Genomic DNA, 26,891 nt, shown 5'->3' on the forward strand with positions numbered 1-26,891 from the left:
ACTGCAGCAACAGGTGAGGGAATACTGCTGCAACAGCAAAAGGAATACTGCGGCAATAATATAGGGAATACTGAGAGCAACAGGAAATGGAATAATGCAGCAAAAGGATAGGGAATACTGCAGCAACAGGAAAGGGAAAGCTGCAGAAACGGGATAGGGAATTCTCCAGTAACAGGACCGGGAATACTGCAACAATGGCACAGGAAATACTGCAACAACAGGATAGGGAATATTGCAGCAACAGGAGAAGCAATACTGTGGCAACAGGATAAGGATTTGTGCAGCAATAAGATAGCAAATCCTGCTACAAAAGTGTAGGGAATACTGCAGCAACAGGATGTGAAAACAGGATAGGGAATACTGCAGCAACACGATCAGGAATACTGCGAGTACAGGACAGGGAATACTGTGGCAACTGGCCAGGGAATACTGCATCAAGAGGACAGGGAATGCTGCAGCATCAGGATAGGGAATACTGTGCCAACAGAATAAAGAAATCTGCAGCAACAGGACAGGGAATACTGCAGCAACAGGATAGGGAATACTGCAGCAAAAGGATAGGGAATACTGCAGCAACAGAATAGGGAATTCTGCGTCAACAGGACAAGGAACACTACAGCAACAGGATAGGGAATACTGCGGCAATAGGAGAGTGAATTCTGCAGTAACAGGACAGGGAATAGCGAGCAATGGGATAGGGAATACAGCAGCAACAGGACTGGGAATGCAGCAGCAACAGGATTTGGAATACTGCAGCAACAGAATAGGGAACTCTGCAGCAACAGGACAGGGAATGCTGCAGCAACAGGATAGGGAATACACCTGCAACAGGACAGGGAATACTGTGGCAATATGATCGGGAATACTGCAGCAGCTGGATAGGGAATACTGCGGCAATAGGACAGGGAATTGCGCAGCAACACGACAGGGATTACTGCGGAAACATGAGAGGGAACACTGCATCAACAAGTTAGGGATTACTGCAGCAACAGGACATGGAATACTGCAGCAACCGTATAGGGAATACTGCAGCAACAGAACAGGAAATACTGCGGCACAAAGATAGGGACTATTGCGACAACAGGACAGTGAATATTGCAGCAACAGGACAGAGAATTCTGTGGCAACAAAATAGGGAATTGTGCGGGAACAGGACAGTGAATACTTCAGCAACTGGATCAGGAGTACTGCAAGTACAGGACAGGGAATATTTTGGCAGCAGGCCAGGGAATACTGCAGCAACAGAACAGGGAATACTGCGGCACCAAGTTAGGGAATACTACGGCAACAGAACAGTGAATATTGCAGCATCAGGATAGGGAATTCTGCAGCAACTAGATAGGAAATTGTGCGGTGACAGAATAGGGAATACTGCAGCAACAGGACAAGGAATACTGCAGCAAAAGGATAGGGAATACTTCAGCAACAGAACAGGAAATTACTGCTGCACAAAGAAAGGGAATATTGTGACAACAGGACAGTGAATATTGCAGCAACGGGATCGGGAATACTGCAAGTACAGGACAGGGAATACTGCGACAACAGGACAGTGAATATTGCAGCAACGGGATAGGGAATCCTGCGGCAACAAGATAGGGAATTGTGCAGGAACAGGACAGTGAATACTTCAGCATCAGGATCGGGAATACTTTGGCAGCAGGCCAGGGAATACTGCGTCAAGAGGACAGGGAATGCTGCAGCAACAGGATAGGGAATACTGCAGCAACAGGACAGGGAATACTGTGGCAATATGATAAGGACTACTGCAGCAGCAGGATAGGGAATACTGCAGCAACAGGACAGGGAATACTGCAGCAACCGTATAGGGAATACTGCAGCAACAGGACAGGGAATACTGTGGCACAAAGATAGGGAATATTGCGACAACAGGACAGTGAATATTGCAGCAACGGGATAGGGAATTCTGCGGCAACAAGATAGGGAATTGTGTGGGAACAGGGCAGTGAATACATCAGCAACAGGCTCGGGAATACAGGACAGGGAATATTTTGGCAGCAGGCCAGGGAATACTGTGTCAAGAGGACAGGGAAAGCTGAAGCAACAGGATAGGGAACACTGCACCATCAGGACAGTGAATACTGTGGCGATATGATAGGAAATACTGCAGCAGCAGGATTGGGAATACTGCAGCAATAGGACAGGGGATACTGTGGCAATATGATAGGGAATACTGCAGCAGCAGGATTGGGAATACTACAGCAATAGGACAGGGATTACTGTGGCAATATGATAGGGAATACTGCAGCAGCAGGATTGGGAATACTGCAGCAATAGGACAGGGAATAGTGCAGCAACAGGACAGGGAATACTGCCGAAACATGAGAGAACACTGCAGCAACAGGTTAGGGAATACAGCAGCAACAGGATAGGGAATTCTGCAGCTACAGGACAAGGAATTCAGCTGCAACAGGAAGGGAATACTGCAGCAACAGGATAAGGAATACTGCGGCAACAATATATTGAATACGGAGGAAACAGGAAAGGAAAAACTGCAGCAACGGGATAGGGAATACTCCATTAACAGGACAGGGAATACTGCAGCCACGGCATAGGAAATACTGCAGGAACAGGACAGTGAATACTGCAGCAACAGGATCGGGAATACTGCGAGTACAGGACAGGGAATACTGCGGCAACAGACCAGGGAATACTGTATCAACAGGCCAGGGAATACCATGGCAACAGGATACGGAACACTGCAGCAAAAAGACAGGGAGTGCTGCGGCAACAAGATAGGGAATTCTGCAGCAACAGGACAGGGAATACTGCGGCAACATGATATTGAACACTGCACCAACAGGTTAGGGAATACTGCAGCAACAGGACAGGGAATGCTGCAGCAATAGGATAGGGAATACTGCCGCAACAGGACAGGGAAAACTGCAGCAACAGGACAGGGAATACTGCAGCAACAGGACAGGGAATACTGCAGCAACAAGACAGGCAATTCTGTGGCAACAGGAATGGAATACTGTGGAAAAGGGTAGGAAATTCTGCAGCAACAGCAAGGGAATACTGCGGCAAAGGTATAGGGAATACTGAGTAAACAGGACAGGGAATAGTACGGCAACAGGATAGGGAATACTGCAGCAACATGATAGGGAATACTGAGTAAATAGGACAGGGAATAGTATGGCAACAGGATAGGGAATACTGCAGCAACATTACAGTGAATACTTCGGCAACAGGACAGGGAATACTGCTGAAACAGGATAGGGAATACTGAATAAACAGGACAGGGAATAGTACGGCAACACGATAGGGAATACTGCAGCAACACGATAGGGAATACTGCAGCAACATGATAGGGAATACTGCAGCAACATTACAGTGAATACTTCGGCAACAGGACAGGGAAAATCTGCAGCAACAGGATAGGGAATAATGCAGCAACAGGACATGGAATATTGCAGCAACCGGATAAGGAATATTGCAGCAGTAGGAAAGGGAATTCTGCAGCAACCAGATAAGGAATACTATGGTAACAGGACTGGGAATACTGCAGCTACAGGAATAGGAATTCTGCTGCAACAGGAAGGGAATATTGCAGCAACAGTATAGGGAATTCTGCAGCAACAGGAAGGGAATACTGCAGCAACAGGACAGGGAATACTGGAGCAACAGGACAGGGAATATTGCGGCAACAGGACAGGAAATACTGCGGCAACAGGACAGGAAATACTGCAGCAACAGGTTAGGGAATACTGCGGGACAAAGATAGGGAATATTGTGACAAGAGGACAGTGAATATTGCAGCAATGGGATAGAGAATTCTGCAGCAACAAGATAGGGAATTGTGTGGGAACAGGACAGTGAATACTTCAGCAACAGGATCGGGAATACTGCAAGTACAGTACAGGGAATACTGTGGCAATAAGATAGGGAATACTGCAGCAGCAGGATAGGGAATACTGTGGCAATATGATAGGGAATACTGCAGCAGCAGGATAGGGAATACTGCGGCAATAAGACAGGGAATTGTGCAGCAACAGGGCAGGGAATACTGCGGAAACATGAGAGGGAATACTGCAGCAACAGGTTAGGGAATACTGCAGCAACAGAATGGGGTATACTGCGGCAACAGGACAGGGAATTCTGCAGCAACAGGACATGGCATACTGCAACAAAAGGATAGGGAATACTGCAGCAGCAGGAATGGGAATACTGCAGCAACAAGAATGGGAATACTCTAGCAACAAATAGGGAATACTGTGGCAAAAGGATAGGAAATTCTGCAGCAACAGGAAGGGAATCCTGCGGCAACAGGACACGGAATAGTACAGCAAACTGATGGGGAACACTGCAGCAACGGGATAGGGAATACTGCAGCAACAGGAGAGGGAATATTGCTGCAATAGCATAAGGAATACTGAGGCAACAGGAAATGGAATAACCCAGCAAAAGGATAGGCAAAAGTGCAGAAATGGGATAGGGAATTCTCCGGTAACAGGACAGGGAATACTGCAACAATGGCACAGGAAATACTGCAACAACAGGATAGGGAATATTGCAGCAACAGGAGAAGGAGTACTGTTGCAACAGGATAAGGATTTGTGCAGCAACAAGATAGCAAATCCTGCTACAAGAGTATTGGGAATACTGCAGCATCAGGATATGAAAACAGGATATGGAATACTGCAGCAACAGGATCAGGAATACAGCAAGTACAGGACAGGGAATACTGTGGCAACAGGCTAGGGAATACTGCGTCAACAGGACAGGGAATACTGCAGCAACATGACGGGGAACGCTGCAGCAACAAGACGGGCTATTCTGCGGCAACAGGACATGGACTACTGTAGCAACAGGATAAGGAATACTGTAGCAACAGGATAGGGAATACTGCAGCAACAGGATAGGGAATACTGCAGCAACAGGATAGGGAATACTGCGGCACCAGGACAGGGAATACTACAGCAACAGGACAGGGAATACTGCAGCAACAGGACAAGAAATATTGCAGCAACAGGATAGGGAATTCTGCATCAACAGGACACGGAATACTACAGTAACAGGACGGGGAATACTGCGGCAACAGGAAGGGAATACTGCGGCAACAGGATAAGGAATACTGCGGTAACAATATAAGGAATACGGAGGAAACAGGAAAGGAAAAACTGCAGCAACGGAATAGGGAATACTCCATTAACAGGGCAGGGAATACTGCAGCAACAGGAGAAGGACTAATGTGGCAACAGGATAAGGATTTGTGCAGCAACAAGATAGGGAATCCTGCTACAAATGTATAGGGAATACTGCAGCAACTGGACAGGGAATACTGCAGCAACAGCACAGGGAATACTGCAGCAACAGGATAGGGAATACTGCGCCAACAGGACAGGGAATACTGCGGTAGCATGATAGGGAACACTGCAGCAACAAGTTAGGGAATACTGCGTCAACAGGACAGGGAATACTACTGCAACAGGAGAGGGAATACTGCGGCAAAAAAAAAGGGAATTCTGCGGCAACAGGAAGGGAATACTGCGGCAAAAGCATACCGCATACTGTGGCAACCGGTCAGGGATTAGTATGGCAACAGTATAGGGAATACTGCAGCAACAGTATAGGGAATACTGCAGCAACAGGATAGGGAATATTGCGGCAACAGGACAGGGAATAGTACAGCAAACTAATGGGGAATACTGCAACAATGGGATAGGGAATACTGCAGCAACAGTAGAGGGAATACTGCTGCAATACCATAAGGAATACTGTGGCAACAATATAGGGAATACTGAGGCAACAGGAAATGGAATAACGCAGCAAAAGGATAGGCAAAAGTGCAGAAACGGGATAGGGAATTCTCCGGTAACAGGACAGGGAATACTACAACAATGGCACAGGAAATACTGCAACAACAGAATAGGGAATATTGCAGCAACAGGAGAAGGAATACTGTAGTAACAGGCTAAGGATTTGTGCAGCAACAAGATAGCGAATCCCGCTACAAAAGTACAAGGAATACTGCAGCAACAGGATCAGGAATACTGCGAGTACAGGACAGGGAATACTGTGGCATCAGGCCAGGGAATACTGCATCAAGAGGACAGGGAATGCTGCAGCATCAGGATAGGGAATACTGTGCCAACAGAATAAAGAAATCTGCAGCAACAGGACAGGGAACTCTGCATCAACAGGACAGGGAATACTGCAGCAATATGATAGGGAATACTGCAGCAACAAGACGGGCTATTCTGCAGCAACAGGACATGGCCTATTGTAGCAACAGGATAAGGAATACTGCAGCAACAGGATAAGGAATACTGCAGCAACAGGATAAGAAACACTGCAGCAACAGGACAGGGAGTACTACAGCAACAGGAGAGGGAATACCGCAGCACAAAGATAGGGAATACTGCAGCAACAGGATAGGGAATTCTGCATCAACAGGACACGGAATACTACAGCAACAGGACGGGGAATACTGCGGCAACAGGAAAGGAATACTGCGGCAAAAGGATAGGGTATTCTGCGGCAACAGGAAGGGAATAATGCCGCAACAGGATAAGGAATACTGCGGCAACAATATAGGGAATACGGAACGAACAGGAAAGGAAAAACTGCAGCAACGGGATAGGGAATACTCTGTTAACAGGGCAGGGAATACTGCAGCAACGACATTGGAAATACTGCAGGAACGGGATAGGTAATACTGCAGCAACAGCAGAGGGAGTAATGTGGCAACAGGATAAGGATTTGTGCAGCAACAAGATAGGGAATCCTGCTACAAATGTATAGGGAATACTGCAGCAACCAGACAGGGAATACTGCAGCAACAGCACAGGGAATACTGCAGCAACAGGATAGGGAATACTGCAGCAACAGCACAGGGAATACTGCAGCAACAGGATAAGGAATACTGTAGCAACAGGATAAGGAATACTGCAGCAACAGGATAGGGAATACTGCAGAAACAGGATAGGGAATTCTGCATCAACAGGACAGGGAATACTACGGCAACAGGACAGGGAATACTGCGGCAACAAGACAGGGAATACTGCAGCACAAAGATAGGGAATACTGCAGCAACAGGATAGGGAATTCTGCATCAACAGGACACAGAATACTACAGCAACAGGACAAGGAATACTGCGGCAACAGGAAAGGAATACTGCGGCAAAAGGATAGGGAATTCTGCAGCAACAGCAAGGGCATACTGTGGCAACAGGATAGGGACTTCTGCGGCAACAGGAAGGGAATACTGCTGCAACAGGATAAGGAATACTGCGGCAACAATATAGGGAATACGGAGCAAACAGGAAAGGAAAAACTGCAGCAACGGGATAGGGAATACTGTGGCAACAGCACAGGGAATACTGCAGCAACAGGATAGGGAATACTGCGGCAACAGAATAGGAAATACTGCAGCAACAGGATAGGGAATACTGTGGCAATAGGATAGGGAATACTGCAGCAACAGGATAGGGAATACTGCAGCAACAGGATAGGGAATACTGCGGCAACAGAATAGGAAATACTGCAGCAACAGGAGAGGGAATACTGTGGCAATAGGATAGGGAATACTGCAGCAACAGGGTAGGGAATACTGCAGCAACAGGATAGGGAATACTGCGGCAACAGGATAGGGAATACTGTGGCAATAGGATAGGGAATACTGCAGCAACAGGATAGGGAATACTACTCAACATTACAGGGAATACTGTGGCATCAGGACAGTGAATTCTGCAGCAACATGAAAGGGAATACTGTGGCAACAATATAGGGAATATTGCAGCAATAGGATAGGGAATACTACGGCAACAGGACAGGGATTACTGCTGCAACTGGATAAGGAATATTGCAGCATTAGGAAAGGGAATTCTGCAGCAACCAGATAGGGAATACTGTGGCAACAGAATAGGAAATACTGCAGCAACAGGATAGGGAATACTGTGGCAATAGGATAGGGAATACTGCAGCAACAGGATAGGGAATACTGCAGCAACAGGATAGGGAATACTGCGGCAACAGAATAGGAAATACTGCAGCAACAGGAGAGGGAATACTGTGGCAATAGGATAGGGAATACTGCAGCAACAGGGTAGGGAATACTGCAGCAACAGGATAGGGAATACTGCGGCAACAGGATAGGGAATACTGTGGCAATAGGATAGGGAATACTGCAGCAACAGGATAGGGAATACTACTCAACATTACAGGGAATACTGTGGCATCAGGACAGTGAATTCTGCAGCAACATGAAAGGGAATACTGTGGCAACAATATAGGGAATATTGCAGCAATAGGATAGGGAATACTACGGCAACAGGACAGGGATTACTGCTGCAACTGGATAAGGAATATTGCAGCATTAGGAAAGGGAATTCTGCAGCAACCAGATAGGGAATACTGTGGCAACAGGAATGGGAATACTTCAGCAACAGTATAAGGAATACTGTGGCAACAGGCTTGGGAATACTGCAGCAACAGGATAAGGAACACCACGGCAACAGGATAGGGCATGCTGCAGCAACAGGATAAGGAATAATGCGGCAACAAGATAAGGAATACTGCTGCAGCAGGATAGGGAATACTGTAGCAACAGGATAGGGAATACGGCGTCAACATGATAGGGAATACTGCAGCAACAGGACACAGAATACTGCAGCAACAAGGTAGGGAAACTGCAGCAACAGTATAGGGAACACTGCAGCAACAGGACAGGGAATACTGCAGCGACAGTATAGGGAATACTGCAGCAACAGGACAGGGATTACTGCAGCGACAGTATAGGGAATACTGCAGCAACAGGAAAGGGATTACTGCTGCAACGGTATAGGGAACACTGCAGTAATGGGATTGTGAAAGCAGAAACAATGGGAAAGGAATACTGCTGCCGAAGGAGGGAGAACACTGCAATAATAGGATAGGGAATACCGCAATAAAAAGATAGCTGGTACTGCAAGAATGGCTAGGAAATATTGCTGGAGCATAATGGGGAATACTGCAATAATGGATAGGGAATATTGCTGAAGCATAATGGGGAATACTGCAATAATGGATAGGGAATATTGCTGGAGCATAATGGGGAATACTGCAATAATGGATAGGGAAATCTACAGCAAAAGGATAGGGAACAGTGTATTTCTTCAATCTCATTAATGACCGGCCAAGTTAACATTAGGTGAAATGATTCAGTAAGTGACTTGAGGAAAAGGGAACAGGAATTCAGGGCTTGGGAGAGAGAGTAAAATCATTTGGGAGGGGCGTGTGTGATTTACATGCACCACTTAGACCAATTGGGTTGAAAGGCTTGTTTCTGTGCTATGTAATGCACTGTATCTAATGTAGTTCAATGTAAGGTGAAAAGATGGTACAGTCAGTATGATGAGGGGCAGTAAGTTCAATTGGCAAAACTACCCATTATATTAAAAAATAATGAATAATTGACATGCTCGCACTGCAATTGGCTGTCTTCCGTAAATGGAACCAGATAACTCCTCTGTTCTGTCCTACAACTCAGGGCATTATGTCCTTTCTTTCCAGTCCCCTGACTTTCATAGCCTTTTGCCTCCCAACCTGTTCAATATTCTTTTTCTAAAAATCAGGCTGCCTTTCAGTGTATGTGTTTGCCTTTACTTAAAAACTAGGCTTCACTGTCAGTTTATAGTCAAACACGCCACACACTATCTAACCAGAAGCTTTAGCCCAACAGATGATCTTGACAATGGCTTCCAGCTGAATTCAAATGATTAGAATTGGCAAATCAGTAATGAATATCAGCAACCAATGGAATTTCACTTTAGCTTCGATTGTTTGCAGGAAGCTGGTTCAGCCCCATCAAAGTCTTATCTATCCTGTGGAACTAACTACTCGAGAGCTAGGTTTAGTTCATGGGCATTGTTAATGTACATTACACCAAGGAACACTCCACTCTTCCCCACGACAGGATGATCTAAAATGCTGAAGAGGTACAATTACATTTTGCACACGCCCTTGTCACAGGAACATACCCTGCATTCAGTTCTCAGGTTCTAATTCTGAATATTTTGTATTAAAAAGCTTTCTACTGTGACTAAATGTGCAGCGCTGGTCAGGGTGGTGGACAGTCAGCTAAGGGTCTCGAGGCACGAGGTCCGTCCAATGGATGAGCAGAGGCAGGCAAGGATCTCAGGTGTCACCTGACCGAAAGGCCTTAACTTTAAAGGGCTGTCAGGCCTGTATTTTGTGCTGTCATATTCTTCAGGATTGCCTCAGGACAGTGCTGAAGACCCCTGAGGCTGCATGGAAAACCCTTAAATCCCCTGAGGCTTCACTAAAGACCCCTGAGGATGCTGCTGCCAACATGCCAGAGGGAAGGCACTGGGCAGGGTGACCAACTGTCTTGTATTTTATGAGATTATCCTGTATTTTTAACATTTGTCCCACATCCCGTATGAAACCTCCCCAGGAACGCCATTCTGTCACCTCGCTGGACCGGAACTCCGAAATCCGGAAACATCAGTGCCCCAGAATTTTCACTGCCGAGTCAGAAGGGTGAACCTGACTCGGGAGAAACTGCCCCAGATTACTGGATTTTCGCTCCATGGGTGCATGCTGGAGTTGGGCCCGTGCCCCTGGAAGCAGTCCGGAGGCAGCTACAGGGGCTGCCAAGTACCAAGGCAGGCTGCTTAAAAAGGCCCACCTCAGTGCTCTGGGCCTTCATCCCAGTAATAATAAAAACAGTAAAGCGCTCTAGCCCTCACCCCTCAAACCCCATCAACCCCCACACACTCCGCATGACCCATCAATGACAACTCATGCCACCTCATGCCTCCACCAACCACCATGCTCTCCATGCCAACCTATGCCACTCTACCCACCCCCGTGGCCCCTTATAGCCTCTATGCCAACTTAGTGCCAACTTATCACCACCAACCACCACACTTTGCCCTTTCACCCTCCATGCCAAATTTCCCAATGTCCACCATGGGCAGATATCAGGAACCATGCTGAGGTGAAGTAATATAAAGTTATAAGTATCTATTACAGACTTCACTATCTTAAAAAAAGCACTCTGATTGATGAAAGGCCATTCAATAAATTTCCATCCCCTTAAGTGCTTAATCCTTTAGAAAAACTAACATTTGTATTCATAGCTACACATCAAAGATAGCTAATTCCTTAATAACCTTCTGGAGCTGATAACCAAACTGTGAACTTATAGATCCCACCCCCCGCCCCCACTGTGATAATGACAGATGTGGAAGAGTCAAGCAGCGCTAATACAATAATGATAACCCTCAGGCTTACGTCAACAAACAAAATTGAAATCGCAAGCACCAATTTCTTTTCAATTTCCTTTCTACAAAATTTAAAAGAACAGGGGATTTAAATAACCCAACAGCTTGACAGTTCCACAGACCTGATCCACCTTTTATGTATATTCACACCTACTCTTAACAATCATAAGTCACACGCTATGGGAAACAGACCTCGCTCCAGCAAAAGCTGAGTCTTTTTCCTGACAACTGAGTTCACCTGGCCCTGCTGGGTTGAGGTCTCCCATCTGTGTAAATTGCATCCTGCCCCCTCTCCCTCACTCTCAACTCGGGCAAAAAGAGATGTCAGAAATGGGCAGGACTCCTGGACTCAGGATATCCTGTAGCTTGGTGCAGAAGTCGGTAGTAATCTTGGGAGGAGGTGGCAGTGGTGGTCAGCATCAATGCCCTGCAAAAGAGGGCAGCCATTCAGTGCCACAAGAGGATGAATGATCTCCTCCGTTCCTCAGGATAAGTCACTCTTCTTATCACTTTCAACTCACACACTCGCAAACCCATCACACATCCACAGGGCTCTCTCACTCACTGTCGGTAGGAGGGACATCACCAATCAATCTCTCACACACACTGTCAATGTCCTCATCCCATCCATGGGACCACTCACCACCACACATGCCAGGCATACTTATCATCTGACCCAGCAGGGATCCTGCTTACACCCACTCCATCTCTATTCATGCAGGGAAAGTTGGTACACAACAAGAGGGAGAGGTCGCAGACTGGTGGAGGAATGCCCAAGATCAAGGCCCTCACAAACTTTGATAACAGAGCCATCCAGCTGGCTGGTGCTGACTGGGACCGGTCCTGTGCTGACGTTGAGGTCTGCGCTGATCTACCAAGTGAGGATCCAGCAGTGCAACATCCATCAGATAACCATGCCATGAGTGATGTGTCCCCTTTCACAGGCCACTGCCATGCACTAATTATCTCCCCTTGCTTTTGCAGGCACATCTGGGAAACTGCCGACAGAGTCCATGACTCAGAGCCTCCAATCAAGCTCCGAAGAAACCTCAAAATCAAGAACCTATCTATCTCCGTCTTAAATACACTCAATGACCAGGCCTCCACAGCCTTCTGTGGCAATGAATTCCATAGATTCACCACTCTCTGGCAAAAAAAGTTTCTCCTCATCTCTGTTCTAAAAGGTCTTCCCTTTACTCTGAGGCTGTGCCCTCGGGTCCTAGTCTCTCATACTAATGGAAACATCTTCCCCACATTCACTCTATCCAGGCCTTTCAGTATTCTGTAAGTTTCAATCAGATCCCCCCTCATCCTTCTAAACTCCATTGAGTATAGACCCAGAGTCCTCAAACGTCACTCCTGCACTGCTGCGCGGGCTTAACTCCATCATTGATGCCATAGTTGGCCTCCAACAGTGTTTACGTGAGAGGGGTGCTGGGCAGCTCGATCTCACTTCAGCTGCCCCTGTTCCTCAAGGAGTCAGCCAGGGGCCCTCGGGCACCCATAGGGAGTAGAATCAGTAGGTGCACGCCCCAAGGCCATCCGCCCAGGTGACTCTGTGAGTGTCTGGCACATCCAAATCCCCTCTTCCTGTGAACCCAGCAACTCCAGCTCCACAGGTCGAGGAGAGTGCCACTGCCACACAGCAAGACCCTGAAAGCAGGTCGGGCAGAGGTGGAAGCAGAGGACGCCCATCGAGGTCATCACAGACAGAGAGTAGCAGTCAGCAGGCTGCCCCGCCTCTGCTGTGGACGTCCAGGGAGCACCAAGAACTAGTGGCAGGGTTAGAAAGTTAAGTAAAAGTATTTGCATGTCTGGGCACAGGTGTTAATCACTTGTACATGCTGTTCACTATTGCAAATAAACTCCTAAGAATGTCTCCCAGCCTATGACTCTTTGTTCTGATCAGCAGTGTTCATGTCACTCAGATGTAAAACCTTTCTGCACAAGAAAAAGGCAGGTGTCTCAGTCCAGGCTCACTTCCCTGTGCTCTGTGTAGCCTTCAGACCACAGTGATGGTCCAGCCTCACACTCCCTGGAAACATTACTGATGTCTGCACCTCGATGGTGTTGGCATTGCTGCCGGAATGTTGTGGGCAGGCGTCACAGAGTTCCATCATTCTCTCTGTGCTCTCAGCACCTTTAAAGTGGGGCTGGCCCCCATCTCATCAGCATCTGTGGCCAGTGACGCTGTGCACCAGGTCCTGAAGGGCTCAGGTGCTGAAGGTGGACAAAGGATCAGAGGCTTTTAAAGTTTCACGGCTGCATCTCCATGAAATGACCCTGATCACAGATCGCAAGTGAGCTGCCCTCAACTAGAGAGGAGTCAGACATTCTCAGAGGCTATGTGAAGATCTGTGGAGTGTCCTCACCCCATGTCGCCATCACCCTCCTGGAATTGAATGACTATTAGGGCCTCCACTGCATCTCCATGACAGGAGCATTGTCATAGAGGGTATGTGCACTGTCCAAAGCCAGACTGGAGTCAAGCGTTCATGGATATAATGCGAGGGACAGTGGGGTCACCTCATTGCATGCTGTCATTATCCTCAATAAATCTGGCAGCTATGAGGGCCTCCTGAGTGCGCCTGGCCAGTGTGAGGGCTTCATCACTGTAATCATCACCTTCGAGGACCTCCTCACCCTCATCACTATCGATGTCCTCCTCATCAGAGGAGACCTCCAGCTCCTCCATCTCCTCCTCAGCCAGCTCCTCACCCTGTTGCAGTGCCAGGTTGTAAAGGACGCAGCAGATGACGAAGATGTGTTACACCCTCTGTGGACTGTATTGCAGGGCTCCACAAGACCAGTACTAGCACCGGATCCTCATTTCAAACATCCCGATGATTCTCTCCACCAACTTGCAAGTTGCAGCGTGAGCCTCATTATACCTTCACTCTGCTACAGTCTGAGGCTGCTGAATGGGTGTCATCAGCCACAGCCTCTGCAGGTAGCCCTTATCCCCGAGGAGCCAACCCTGCAGCTTCTGTGGACTCTGGAAAACGTCAGGGCTCTGTGACCAACTGAGAATGTAGGATTTGTGGCCACTCCCTGGAAACCATGCGCAGACCTGCAGGATGCGTTTGTGGTGGTCACATACCAACTGCACATTCAATGAATTGAAGCCCTTGTAGTTGACATAGTTCACCGCTTTTGCGACGGATATCTGAGCGCCATGTAAGTGCTGTCGATCGCACCCTGCATCTGTGGGAAACCTGAGATCTGGGCAAATCCAATCATTCTTGCATCCTGGCTCTCTTGTTCCCGGGCGAAATGCAGAGAGTTGTGTGCCCTCGCGAAGGTGGCATCCGTGACGTCATGGATGCTTTTGTGGGTGGAAGCTTGTGAAATCCCACGGACGTCACCTGTGGAGCCCTGAAAGGTGCCACTGGTGCAAAGATTGAGCGCCACTCTCACTTTCACGGTCACTGGCAGTGGATGCCCTCCATGTCCCCGTGGCGCCAAATCCTGCAACAGGTGGCAGATGTGACCAGTCCCCTAGACATGTGCAGTCTGCAGTGACACTGGTTCTCAGTCATCTGCAGGAATGAAAGGCAGCATCTGTAAACCCTGTGTCTAGCTAAGCTCTAACCAGCGACGGCTCGATGTGGCTCTTCAGCGGCTTGTGCAGGACCCCCAGCCGCCCCTTCTTCCAGAGGGTCCTGCTCCTCTCTCTGCACAACCAGGCACCTCTGTCACTCTCTTCTCCTTTGTCTTCACTCTCTGTAAATCATGAGGCATACAGCTAGCTCACCAGGCTCCGTGATCCTGATGTACTCCTCCTGCAGGCTGAAAGAGAGAGATGTGTGGGTTAGCTTGGGTGTACTAAAAACCTCCCTTGGTTAAGTCTGAAACCTTAACGCACCCTGGAGAATGTTGGCCACCACTTGGATGGCCAGTGTTTAGTGTGCTGCATGGCTGCCCGAAACTCCACCCACTTCCGCCCCACTCCACCTGACTGATTAGCAACAGCTTTGCCCACTGGACTGCATGATGTGCTCTCAGCTCAGGCACAGACATTCTCCTAACCTGCACTGCAAGGCTGCACTGTTAGCTTGAACAATGGGGAGACTGGTCCAAACCGGGATGCTGACGTTGCAAGGGGCTGTGAGCACTTCCACCAGTGACTGCTCCATGGCCAACTTTAGCAAGGAGATTGTACAACGTGTGCAATTGTCCAGCTGTTCTACAGTCCACGAAAACGTTCATTAGTTTGCAATCTGTGGCCAAGGGGTGAAAAGCTCTGGAGCACATGGTGACACTTTCATGCCTCTACGTTGCTTGAGTGGGCAGATAAGCTAGAGGCCCACTCCAATCATATCAATGTGGCTGCGTCCGAACTGTATCAGCTGTGGAGGAATGGTCACTTTATACAAGGTGTCCCTAATGCATGGCCGCCTTCCTCGCCCACCCCCACCCCCACGTCCCCACCACTCCGCATGTGCTTTTGTGCTTCCTTCAACCTCAGGGTAATCTTTGCCACCACCCCCCTCAAATCGCCTCAACTGCAGGGCAGCCTTTGCCCCCTTGCCCCAACGCATCTCAACATTGATGTCCAACAGGTATCCCTTGCAAGCGCTCTGCAACCTTACTATGCACTCACCTTGAGTCCCCTTCAAAGTGCAGCCCACCAAATTGCTGGCCTTTTATGGGCTGTTGTGAAACTCTTTGGTGTGCAATCACATCAACGTGGGCGGACGATCCAGCAAGGAGGTGGGGGACCGATTCTAGTGGGCTGGTCTTAGAATGATATCCAGGTGTATTACAATGAGGTTCCCGATGTTTGATGATGGGAAACGTAACCCGCCACCGATGGGCTGACCAGATGATTGCAAACTGGTTTCACAACATCATGAAACCAATTCTTGGCCTTTTTGCCATGTTGTCTGCTGACACCACTGAACATACCCGACACCAGTGGGCACGGGCAATTCCACCCAATGCTTGGAGGTAATGGGCTGCTTCAAACTTTGGGTGGAATTTTACAGCTTGTCCGGCTGATGGACTTTTGAACAACTCACAGCATTTTCCAGCCCAGCCCCTGCAGTGACAGGGGCTCAAAGCTCCACCCTTTGTCTTTCTGCTGATAGACAATCTTATAAGGTTTGGGGAGCTGGGAGTTTACCATGTGGGAGTGGTTTAAGATACGCTGGCCAAAATGATCTCAGATAAAATAGTTAGAAAAGATCAAATGTGTTACACATGCCTCACATGACATTTGCTTTTCATCACTACTTTCTTTCCTTTTCTATTTCTTCTATCTCTCTTTCCCTTATTTTATCTTTTATTTCTTCCTCTCTGTATTATTCTTTCCCCTCTTCTGTCACAGTAGCTCCAAGTGTCATTAGACTAAGAGGTTAATCTTTATTGCACTGATGGTGAAAGGGCATGAGGGCCATAGGAACTGGGTGTGTCCAAGATTGTCCTGAGCATCCCTTGAGCGTCTCTCAGTGCCCCTTGCCTGTGGTGCAAGGGCTTCTTCATCCTGCTCAGCAGCATCTTCCACATCTTCCTCGGTGTTGGAGGACTGGCGATCAATGATGTCCTCATTACTCAAGGCCTTCCCCCTCTGCAGTGCTAGATTGCATAGAGGACAGCAGACCCCCACAATATGTGAAACCCTCACTAGGGCACACTGAAGGGCTGCATCAGATTATTCTAGGCACCTGAATCGTATCTTCAGAAGCCCAATAGCCTGCTTGATTGTCACGTGTGGATGTGAGAGAGACCCTGGATTGTACCTATCCTCTGCTGCAGTGTGAGGGTTCCTTACAGGCATCAGTAGCCATGTCTTCAAAGTGTAGCCCTTCTCATTGAGAATCCAGTACTGAAGGTGAGCGGGGTACAAGAACAGCTGTGGCACCTGGCACTGCCTTAATGTGTAGCCATCATGGCTGCTGCCTGGGATCAGCTTTTGATGGGCGCAGACTATTTGTAAGTTGATGGAATGAAAGTCCTTCCTGTTGGTGAAGGCCACTGACTTGTCAGTGAGAGCCTTGATGGCCACTTGAAGCCTGCTGTAAATGACACCTTGTTCCTTAGAGAATCCAGGGATGGCCTCAAAGCCAATTGCCTTTTCCACCTGAATGTCTAAGTTAGTTCAGTAGTGCACATGGTGACCTGCCCTCTCGAACATGGTTTTGATCACCTCTTTGATACATCGATAGGACACTGCCTGCAAGATCCCACATTTATCCTAGTGGATCCCAGAAAAAAATCCAGCTGCCTCAAAAATGCTTGTAACAGTGATCTTCAGGGACACTGGTATTGGGTGTCTACCAAACCCCACAGGACTCAGCTCATCCTGCAGCATGGCACAGAAGTCGGTAATGGCCTCCCTTGAGTTTCTTCACTGGCACTGGTGCTAGACGACCTGGAGATATTTTGGTGTGCCTGGTACACTGCCTCCTGAGGGTAGGCCCTTATTTGGGCTTCAATTTCTTGTAACTTTCCTCTGTGCACTTCTCTGACATTCCCACCAAGAGACTGGACCTCTCACTGCTCCTCCTCTGGAGCTGCTGGTACCTGGTCCTCCCGCCCTCTGCACCACTCCTCCTCCAAGTGGGAGGCCATGAAGACTGGGTGGATCAATCCCATCCAGTTGGCCACCACCGCCTCCCCCATGCACTACCTTACCGTCGGCCTCCCCCAGAACTTCCCATGGCTACTGCCTTTTAAACAGGTGCCACTGCCCCTCTGTACCCTTGCAGGTTGCCCACCCCAGCACTGTTGATGCCACCCTCACAGGACCATCATCCAATGCAGCAGCTCCCACTCTTACACATCGCTGGCTGCAGTGGCCTCCACACCACACTCTTCCCCTATGAGCCAATAGGTACTTTCAAAATGGCTGCCAGAGGCAGCACTGAGACTTCGCCTCATTCCAGCCCCCTTTAACCAGTCAGAGCTCTGAAGACCTGTGATTCCTGTGCGCTGTTCATGAAGTACAAAAGCCCATTAAATTCCATTAAATTGTGTGTAAATTCAGAGTCATTGGGCGGATTCATCCCAGATTTTCACTAAGTACTTTACCCGTCGGCTACAATGGCGGTTTTTCACGCCTTATCTTCCCAAAGCTGCCGCATTAATTATGCATTCCCGGGATACCCGTTGTTTCAATGGTGGGCGGGCTCCAATTCGCCTGCTGCGCCACCACTTTGCCACTTCATCACACCAGGCACCACATTTAAAGTGCAGCCGCGCTCGGTGCTTCCAGCCCAGGACTGCAGCAGAGAAGACATGGTCTCGAAGGACAAGAAGAATGCAGCCCTTGAGCGCCTTTTGGATGCTGTAGCGGCCCCCGCTGTGATATCCTGTACCCCTGCTCTGGCCGCAGGAGGGGCAGCAACATTACCATTCTGGCTTGGTAGGTGATGGCAGTGGTGATCAGTACCGACGCTGCATGGAAGAGAATGGCCATCCAGTGCAGACTGAGGATAAATGATCTCATCCGTGCAGCCAGGATAAGTCAAACACCTCATCACTCTAAACTCACACACTTAAGCCCATCACACATTCACTGGCATCTCACTCACTGCCAGCTCAAGGGACATCACCACCCATTCTTACACACACACCTTCACATCTCCATCTGGCCTCATCTCCTCTGGAGACTGCCTCCTCAGCCCTCACCATCTCAAGGCCACTTGTACAGATTAACATGTGCCCCCCGCACACACCCTGAGATACCCTCCTTCCCCAGTACAGCCCTCGCTCTGCAGCTTCTTCTCTTGCCTGAGGCTACTTCTACCCCTTCCCCAAGCAAGGCCTTGCCCTGCAGCCATTGAAAAGCCACCCCCACCTTACGGCTGGTCTGGTAGGTAGAGACCTGCCTGTAAGCCCCCCACTAAAAGTGATGTGGTGCTGTCTGTGAAGCCTGGTGCTGATGACTGTGAGTGATGCTCGAAGCCAGGTAGGAAAACAAACCTTGAAGTCCTGAGTGAAGTGCAGACCACCAAACACACACCTTATATATATTGTTGTGAAACATGTCAGCGTGTTTTCCCGCTGCTGTGTGCAGATGATCCAGTGTTGGGCGGGGTGGGGGGATGATTCTGGCGGGCTGGCTTTATGATGATATGCAGATTTATTACAGAGGTTCCCAACGTCCGATGGTGGGGAACGTGGCCCACCATTGGTGGGCTGAACTTACAATTGCAAAGTGGTTTCACACCGTCATGAAATCAATCACATCATATTGTCCACTCAGGCCACCGAATACGCCTGACATCAGCGGACACAGAAAATCCCAGTCACTATCTTCTAAACAAGTTCAATTAATGTCCTGCCATGTTGTAACAGTAAGTCCACCCGCCACGTTTCCTGCTACTTGCAAAATTCGGAACCAATGTCATGATGTCAGAGTTCCATGAGAGCACGACCGTCCCAATTTTCTGTCCCCCCTGCCTCCTACCCTGCTCATTCAGGCTGAATAAAATCCTGGCCACTGTGTCAGTTCTTGTATTAGTGAGTGATGAGGTGTTAAATGAAGCTATTTAACTGTGTAATTACAGTACCTGTACTCACATTTCCAAAAAGAACAAAGGGAGTGGTTGTAGACAGTGAAACATTCATTTATTATTTACACTTCCATTCTTTATGTGGATTATAAGACAGCAAAAGCTGCATGAGAGTCAATACCATTTGATACCACAGAACAGGGTCTTCTAGGATGAGTGAACACAAATATTTGTTTACGTCACTTTGATCTTGATGGGTGGGCGTTAGGGTCATCACTTAAAGAAGTGTCTCTTCCAACCTCTCCTAATACAGTACACTGTGTTAGCAACTGCTCCTCCTTTACATGTACTGAAAGACATGTTTTCAAATACATCTAATGGGTCAGTGAGTTCCTGACAATCGTGGTGTCACATGGGCAGGTCTAGGGTCTGTCTTGACACATAAGGAAGGTCTAGAGTCTGTCTTGTCACACTAGGAAGGTCTAGGGTCTGTCTTGTCACATCAGGAAGGTCTAGGGTCTGTCCTGTCACATTGGGCAGGTCTAGGGTCTGTCTTGTCACATCGGGCAGGTCTAGGGTTTGTTCTGTCACATAGGGCAGGTTTGGGGACTGTCCTGTCACATAGGGAAGGTCTAGAGACTCTCTTGTCACATAGGAAAAGTCTAGGGTCTGTTCTGTCACATTGGGCAGGTCTAGGGTCTGTCTTGTCATATAAGGAATGTCTAGGGTCTGTCCTGTCACACTGGGCAGGTCTTGGGTCTGTCTTGTCACATCGGGAAGGTATAGCGTCTGTCCTGTCACATTGGGCAGGTCTAGGGTCTGTCTTGTCACATTGGGCAGGTCTAGGGTCTGTCTTGTCACATCGGGAAGGTCTAGGGTGGGTTCTGTCACATAGGGCAGGTTTGGGGACTGTCCTGTCATATAGGGAAGGTCTAGGCTCTGTCCTGCCACATAGAGCAGGTTTAGGGACTGTCCTGTCACATAGGAAAGGTCTAGAGATTCTCCTGTCACATAAGGCAGGTCTAGGGATCATTTTGTCATGTGCGATGGGTCTGGGATGATCATGTCATGTGGGGTGAATCAGAGGAGCTTAGTGTCTCATAGGCTGGGTTCAAGGGCCATTGTTTCAGCTGGGATGGATCTGGGTTTTATCATACAGACAGTTTTCCAAAGTCATGATACAAACGTGCAAGCGAACATCTTCAGCCTGACTTCCTGGCCTGCCCAGTACATGCATGGCCTAAATCTGATATCAGTTTGCCTCTGTTAAATGTTTGGCTTGAGATGAGATCAGTATGTGCAAGATGGACCCAGCTATCATCGTGTCACCCTCCAATCCTTTCTACTTGTGAGTGTCATCGACAGCAACACCAGATAACATCTCCCCCAAGTGCACTGTGCTACTCCCTTTTGAACACATGCCACTGCCCCTCTGCCTCCCTTGTCAAACCACGTCCCTCCCCACTTTAACTCAGTGCCACTCTGCTGATTTGTGAGCGAGGGTATGGGTGTGGTGAATCTATCAGGAAATGATTCCACTTCAAAACTGTACACCTTCAATCGATCTAACGCATTTTTTTTTGTCTTAAACTTTTCAAATTGTTGCATCCGTTTTACATGAATTTCTGAAATTGTTAGAGGAAATGCAAAGTTTGTGGTCAATACTGCCATACTCGGATGAGTTCAACAGGAGTTGAGAGGTCAGGTGGTAGCAGACCTTCATCCCTGACAAGGCCAACCTGTCATTTCTCTCGGTCAGAGCTGCTGAGTCTTTCCAATGATTTCTGTTTGAGAATGATTATAGGTCCCAAACACTGAACAGCCAATGAAGTACTTTTGAAGTGTCAGTGCTGTTGTCAAATAGGAAACTCTGCCATCAATTTGCACACTACAAACTCCTGCAGACAACAATGAGATACATTGCAAAATGATCTGCTTTTTATTGGGATTAAATATTGGCCAGCATATTGGGGAGAAATCCCTTGCTCTTCAATTAGTGCCCTGGGATTTTTATGACTACCTGAGAGGCAGAGGGGGCCTCAGTTTAATATCTTATCCAAAAGGTAAAAGATATGGGGGAGATGGTGATGTAGAGATAATGCCTTTGGACTAATAGTCCAGAGGTCTGGACACTGGGCTCAAATCCCATCATAGCAGCTGGTGGAATTTAAATTAATAAATTTAATAAAAGGGTGGGGAAAAAAATCTGGACTTGAAAACTAGTCTCAGTAACGGTAACAAGAAGCTATTGTTGATTGTCAGATGAACCCATCTGATTCATTAACATCCTTTAGGGAAGGAAATCTGCAATCCTTATCTGGTCTGGCCTACATGTGACTCCAGACCCACAGCAATGTGGTTGACTCTTAACTATCCTCTGGAATTGCCTAGCAAGCCACTCAGTACAAGGGCAATCAGGGATGGGCAACAAATGCTGGTCTTGCCAGTGATGGATACAGCCCATGAAAGTAAAAAGAAAAGGTGGCACCTCTGACAGTGCAGCACTTCCTCAGTAGTGTCAGTCTGGATTCTGTGCTCATGTTGCTGTAGTGGGACTCAGATGAAAGTGTGACCATTGAAACTCAGTCGACACTTGAAGGGAGAGTAGTAGGTGCAGTGGGGGAACAGATCATCGAATATGTTAGCAGCTCTTAAAGGGGTGCAGCTGGGACTGTAAAACAAATTGGCAGACTTTCTAAAAACTACACAGGGGTAAAACAAATGCAGAGACTGGAAAGAGTTGATGTGCAGGTAGACATTCCCTGAGCTAATGAAATAAGAATAGTCTCAGTGTAATATTTGCCAATGTTCTGATTTACCACAGACCGTCTTCACACCCGCTCAGATCTGGGAGGAAGGGTTTGTTGTTGCCAAGCCACAGAAGAGTGGTGGGAAAGAAGGAGAGTGCAACTGTTTTTTTTCATTCTTTCATGGAATGTGGGCGACACTGGCTGGGTCAGCATTTATTGCCCATCCCTATCTGCCCTTAAGAAGATGGTGGTGAGCTGCCTTCTTGAACCGGTGTAGTCCCTGTGACGTAGGTACACCCACAGTGCTGTTATAGAGTGAGTTCCAGGATTTTGACCCAATGACAGTGAAGGAACAGTGATATATTTCTAAGTCAGGATGGCGAGTGACTTCTAGGGGAACTTTCAGGTGGTGGTGCTCCCATGTGTCTGCTGCTCTTGTCCTTCTGGATCGTGGGTTTGTCACTGTGCCAAGGGCCTATCAATGGTAAAGGTGACCTGGCCATTCAATGCACAGCAACCTGACAATTGATATGACTTTTTGTTTGGTTCATTATCAGTTTTTTTATCTTTTGCATTGAGAGAAGGAAAATGTTCTTAGTGAGATTTCAGCTCATGATGCATTAAAACCATATAAAACAGGATAAACCATGAACTCCAAGACATGGAAAGTAAGACCACAGGTTCTTTGATGCCAGCTATATGCTGATACCCGTCTGGGTTAGGGTTTGGGTTGGGTGGATTATATGCCATGCCTGACTTTGCTCTCAAAGGGACTCAAGTGAGAGTAAAACTAGACTGGGTGCAAAACAGGCAACTTGAACTTGCCAGTCACGTTCTGCCTATAGTGGCTAATGTTAAAATCAGGGCTCGAGTCTCCAGATCCAATTCCGTGAGGCCAGCTTCATTGTCATTGTTCCCCACCTCATTGCCTGATAGCAAATGCTATCATGTCCTGGACCCAGTTACTCGAACACCAATTGTTACATGCTGTAGATTAAATAATCCCAGTCGTGATGTTGGTCCCTTCTTCAGGTTATGACTCCAGGAACCGGCCAGAGTAAGAACTTGGCATGGTAGGGAGGTCACAGTTTTTAGTTTCTGACTGCACTGAGCTTGATCAGCCAAATTGGCAGTAATTGTGCGGGCAGTGGGGGAGGGGGCACAGTGGTGAGAGATAGCGGTTGTATAATGTAATCTGCAGCATTTTGAAAGGAGAGGTAGAAGTCAGATATTAGCATTGTTGCCCTTTGAACAATCGTTCTTCCATAACTCACAACATCTGTTCTCTTGTCAAATACCAATTTCTTCTCAACTGTTTTTGGTTGCTAGGCAGCATGGGGAGAAAGTAAGTGGTCTGGGAAACAAGATAAACCTTCTCCAGCACTCCATCTGTCCATATGCAATGCCTTTAATGATGCATGCTGGAAACCCATCATCAAACATTATTTCCTCACACTGATATTGGCTCAAGAGTCAACAAACACTAATGCAGTTAGTTTGGCTTTGAAACTTAACCTTTGCTTACCTTCTGGGACAGGTAAGCATGTGCAGGAAGGGGCAATAAGAAAATCCACTTGACTCTTCAAGCAGATCCCTTTCACCTACCCCCACTCTAGCATAGATTTGATAGTACCTATGTAATTATAATTGGTATTGTCACCAGACTATTACTCCAGATAACCAGGGTAATGGTCCAGGGACCTGGGTCACAATCCCACCACAGCAGATGGCGAATTTGAATTCAATAAAATAAAAATCTGGAATTAAAAGTCCAATGATGACCACGAAACCATTGTCGACTGTTGTAAAAACCCATCTGGTTCACTAATGTCCTTTAGAGAAGGAAATCTGCCGTCCTTACCTGGTCTGGTCCACATGTGACTCCAGACCCATAACAATATGATTGACTCTTAAAAATGCCCACCAAAATGGCCCAGCATGCAATTTCAAGCCAAGTCAGCTCTCAAGGGCAATTAGGGATGGGTAATAAGTGCTGGCCAGTGATGCCTACGTCCCATGAACAAATTTTTAAAAATTATCTGAAAAGATTTTCAGGTGTCTCCCTGGATGCCCCTCCAATGTTTAGTTAACCAAGCCCCAGAGTGTCTCTCTTCATCATCTCCATTCCACACCCATGAAAGGTCAACTTTCTAGACCGGAGCTGAGGACCCACCATGACCCACACACAATTATCTCTAACTGCACTGATCTGAGAAGCCCTTGGAAATTTTCTTCACCAGTTTTTCAGCCAACTTTTATTCTTAAATAAGTGTTCGATATTTGAAATTTTTTTTTTGACTGTACTGCATTATCAAAAATACTGGCACATCCCTCTCTAGCAAATAATACATCAGTCCTGATGAAAGGGCATTGACCTGAAACATTAACTGTTTCTCTCTCTGCAGATACTGTCTGATCTGCTGAGTACTTCCAGCATTTTCTGTTTTAACATCAGGCCAGGCATAACTAAAAGCGGGGGCCGATAAAGCTATATTAGCAAGTTACAGAGCTTACCTGATGCAGGTCCAGATCTTCCCTTCAAGTGTGCCCAGAGCAATGGGTAAGATGACAGATGCAGAAACTCCCTTAAAACTGAGCGAGAGGTGGTTTGAGAAATCAAGTTAATCCTGGTTCTCTGTGAAGAAGGAGCCAGAAGTAGATTAAAATAATTCAGAAGCCCATGGAGGACTGTGTCACTCATGAGGGGCTTCCCCTAACTTGGTTTCCTTTAATTTGATTGGCTGTAGTTATAAACAGAAAAGAGCTTGTTAATTTGCATTTGCAGTGTTTTACATAAATATTTGACTGCTATGACACACAAACAGTGCAGTTGCTGTTCAGGACATGCTCACTGTATACAGGACGCTGAGCCTCTTGAGCTCAGTGACTGAGCTCAGCTGGAGGAAGTATCTTCAATAAATATATATCTGTGTGGCAAATAGGTGATTAAAATGAAAGGGATTTGCTGGCTGTGCCTGAGGTGTTTTTGGAGCGATTTAACTATTCAAATCTTTACAGTGGCAATCCTACAAATGGTTAATTGTTAACCAGTCCCCTGTATCAACAGTAAAACCCGTCCTACTGGTTGGCCTGTTTGCACTGAGAAATAAATAGGCGTCTGTTTTCTAATCAAAAGTACATTTACTGCTGTGAACTGGGAACCTCAAATAAGGAAGGGTAAAAGGAAATGGGTAAACAGCTCCAGTCCTGCTTTCCACTACCCTGCACTACTGCTTCCCCTGCACTGTCGCACACCCCTTTTCCCCTGTCATTCCCATATGATATGAGTGGACATGTCAAGCAAGATCCATTCAGGTACTTTGATACTGGGATCTTTCTGTTCTTTTATTTTTTCTGTCAATGGCCCCCTTCATGGCCCCCTTCACCATTGCTTCCTGATAGTGCTGACCCCTTGCTGGCTGGGTCAAAACTCCAGCATCACATCTGATTGGCCTTCTTTCATGTGTTCCATGTTCCTCCCTCTCACAGCCCAAGCTAGTGCTGCCCTCACCTGGGACTACATTGTTCTCTGTGCACTATATTGTCAGTGAAGAAATAGACATGAACAAACATTGGGGCATGATCAGTCCAACACAAGTCCCTTGTGTTAGTGCTGCCGTGTATCTTTACATGATAAACACCCGTAAAAAAATTCAATGAAAAAAAACGAGGAAACATTGAATTTTTCTTCTGAGGACGAATGAAGAGTTTGGATAACACTCCCAGCTCTTTGGGCAGCACTCCCAGCTGATTGGACAACAGTTCTCTTTCCTTGGATAGCACTCTCAGCTCATTGGATAGCACTCCCAGCTGATTGGACAACAGTTCTCTTTCCTTGGGCAGCACTCCCAGCTCATTGGATAGCACATCTTAGCATTTCTTGCACCTCGGATGGAGCTCCCAGCTTATTGGACAGCATTTTTCTCTCCTTGGACAGCACTGCCAGCTGATTGGACAACGCTTCTCTCACCTTAGACAAAACCCCCGGCTCCTTGGACAGCATTTCTCTCTCTTTGGCTAGCACTCTTGAACTCCTTGCATAGCATTCTCAAGCTCCTTGCCTGGCATTCCAATTCCTGGAACACCATTCCACTTTCTTTGGACCACATTCCCCCTTCCCTGGATAACACACCTTTGGCAACATTCCTCTCCCCTTGATTAGCGTTCCACAACTCCTTGGGCAACATTCCTCTCTCCTCAGAGTTCCCAAGCTCATTGGACAGTGTTCCGAGCTTCGCAAACAAATAGAAAAGTGAGGGTTTTATTCCTATTCAAGACAAGTGTTAGTGAGACAAATGTTTAGGAGTATTTCTTATATGGAATATTTAGACCTACAAGCCCAAGGTGACAAGTGAAAAGTGTGCAGCAATCTCTATATAGGTATGAGCTTTACCACCTCTATTGGGTATATTACAGTGCAGTAGCTGGAGAAGTTA

The 26,891-nt window shown here is 47.4% G+C and overlaps 1 protein-coding gene across 1 annotated transcript in view; it reads right to left on the reverse strand.

Moving 5' to 3' along the window:
* ehf (ets homologous factor) overlaps positions 1–25,185 on the reverse strand; it is a 224,985-nt gene extending 199,800 nt beyond the window's left edge. The window contains exon 1 of the mRNA XM_041197910.1: positions 24,970–25,185. The gene's annotated coding sequence lies outside the window, so the exon portion shown is untranslated. The remainder of the gene's footprint in view (positions 1–24,969) is intronic.
* Between the last annotated feature and the right edge of the window lie 1,706 nt (positions 25,186–26,891).

This window comes from Carcharodon carcharias, chromosome 10, assembly GCF_017639515.1.
Source record: "Carcharodon carcharias isolate sCarCar2 chromosome 10, sCarCar2.pri, whole genome shotgun sequence".
NCBI classification, from domain to species: domain Eukaryota; kingdom Metazoa; phylum Chordata; class Chondrichthyes; order Lamniformes; family Lamnidae; genus Carcharodon; species Carcharodon carcharias.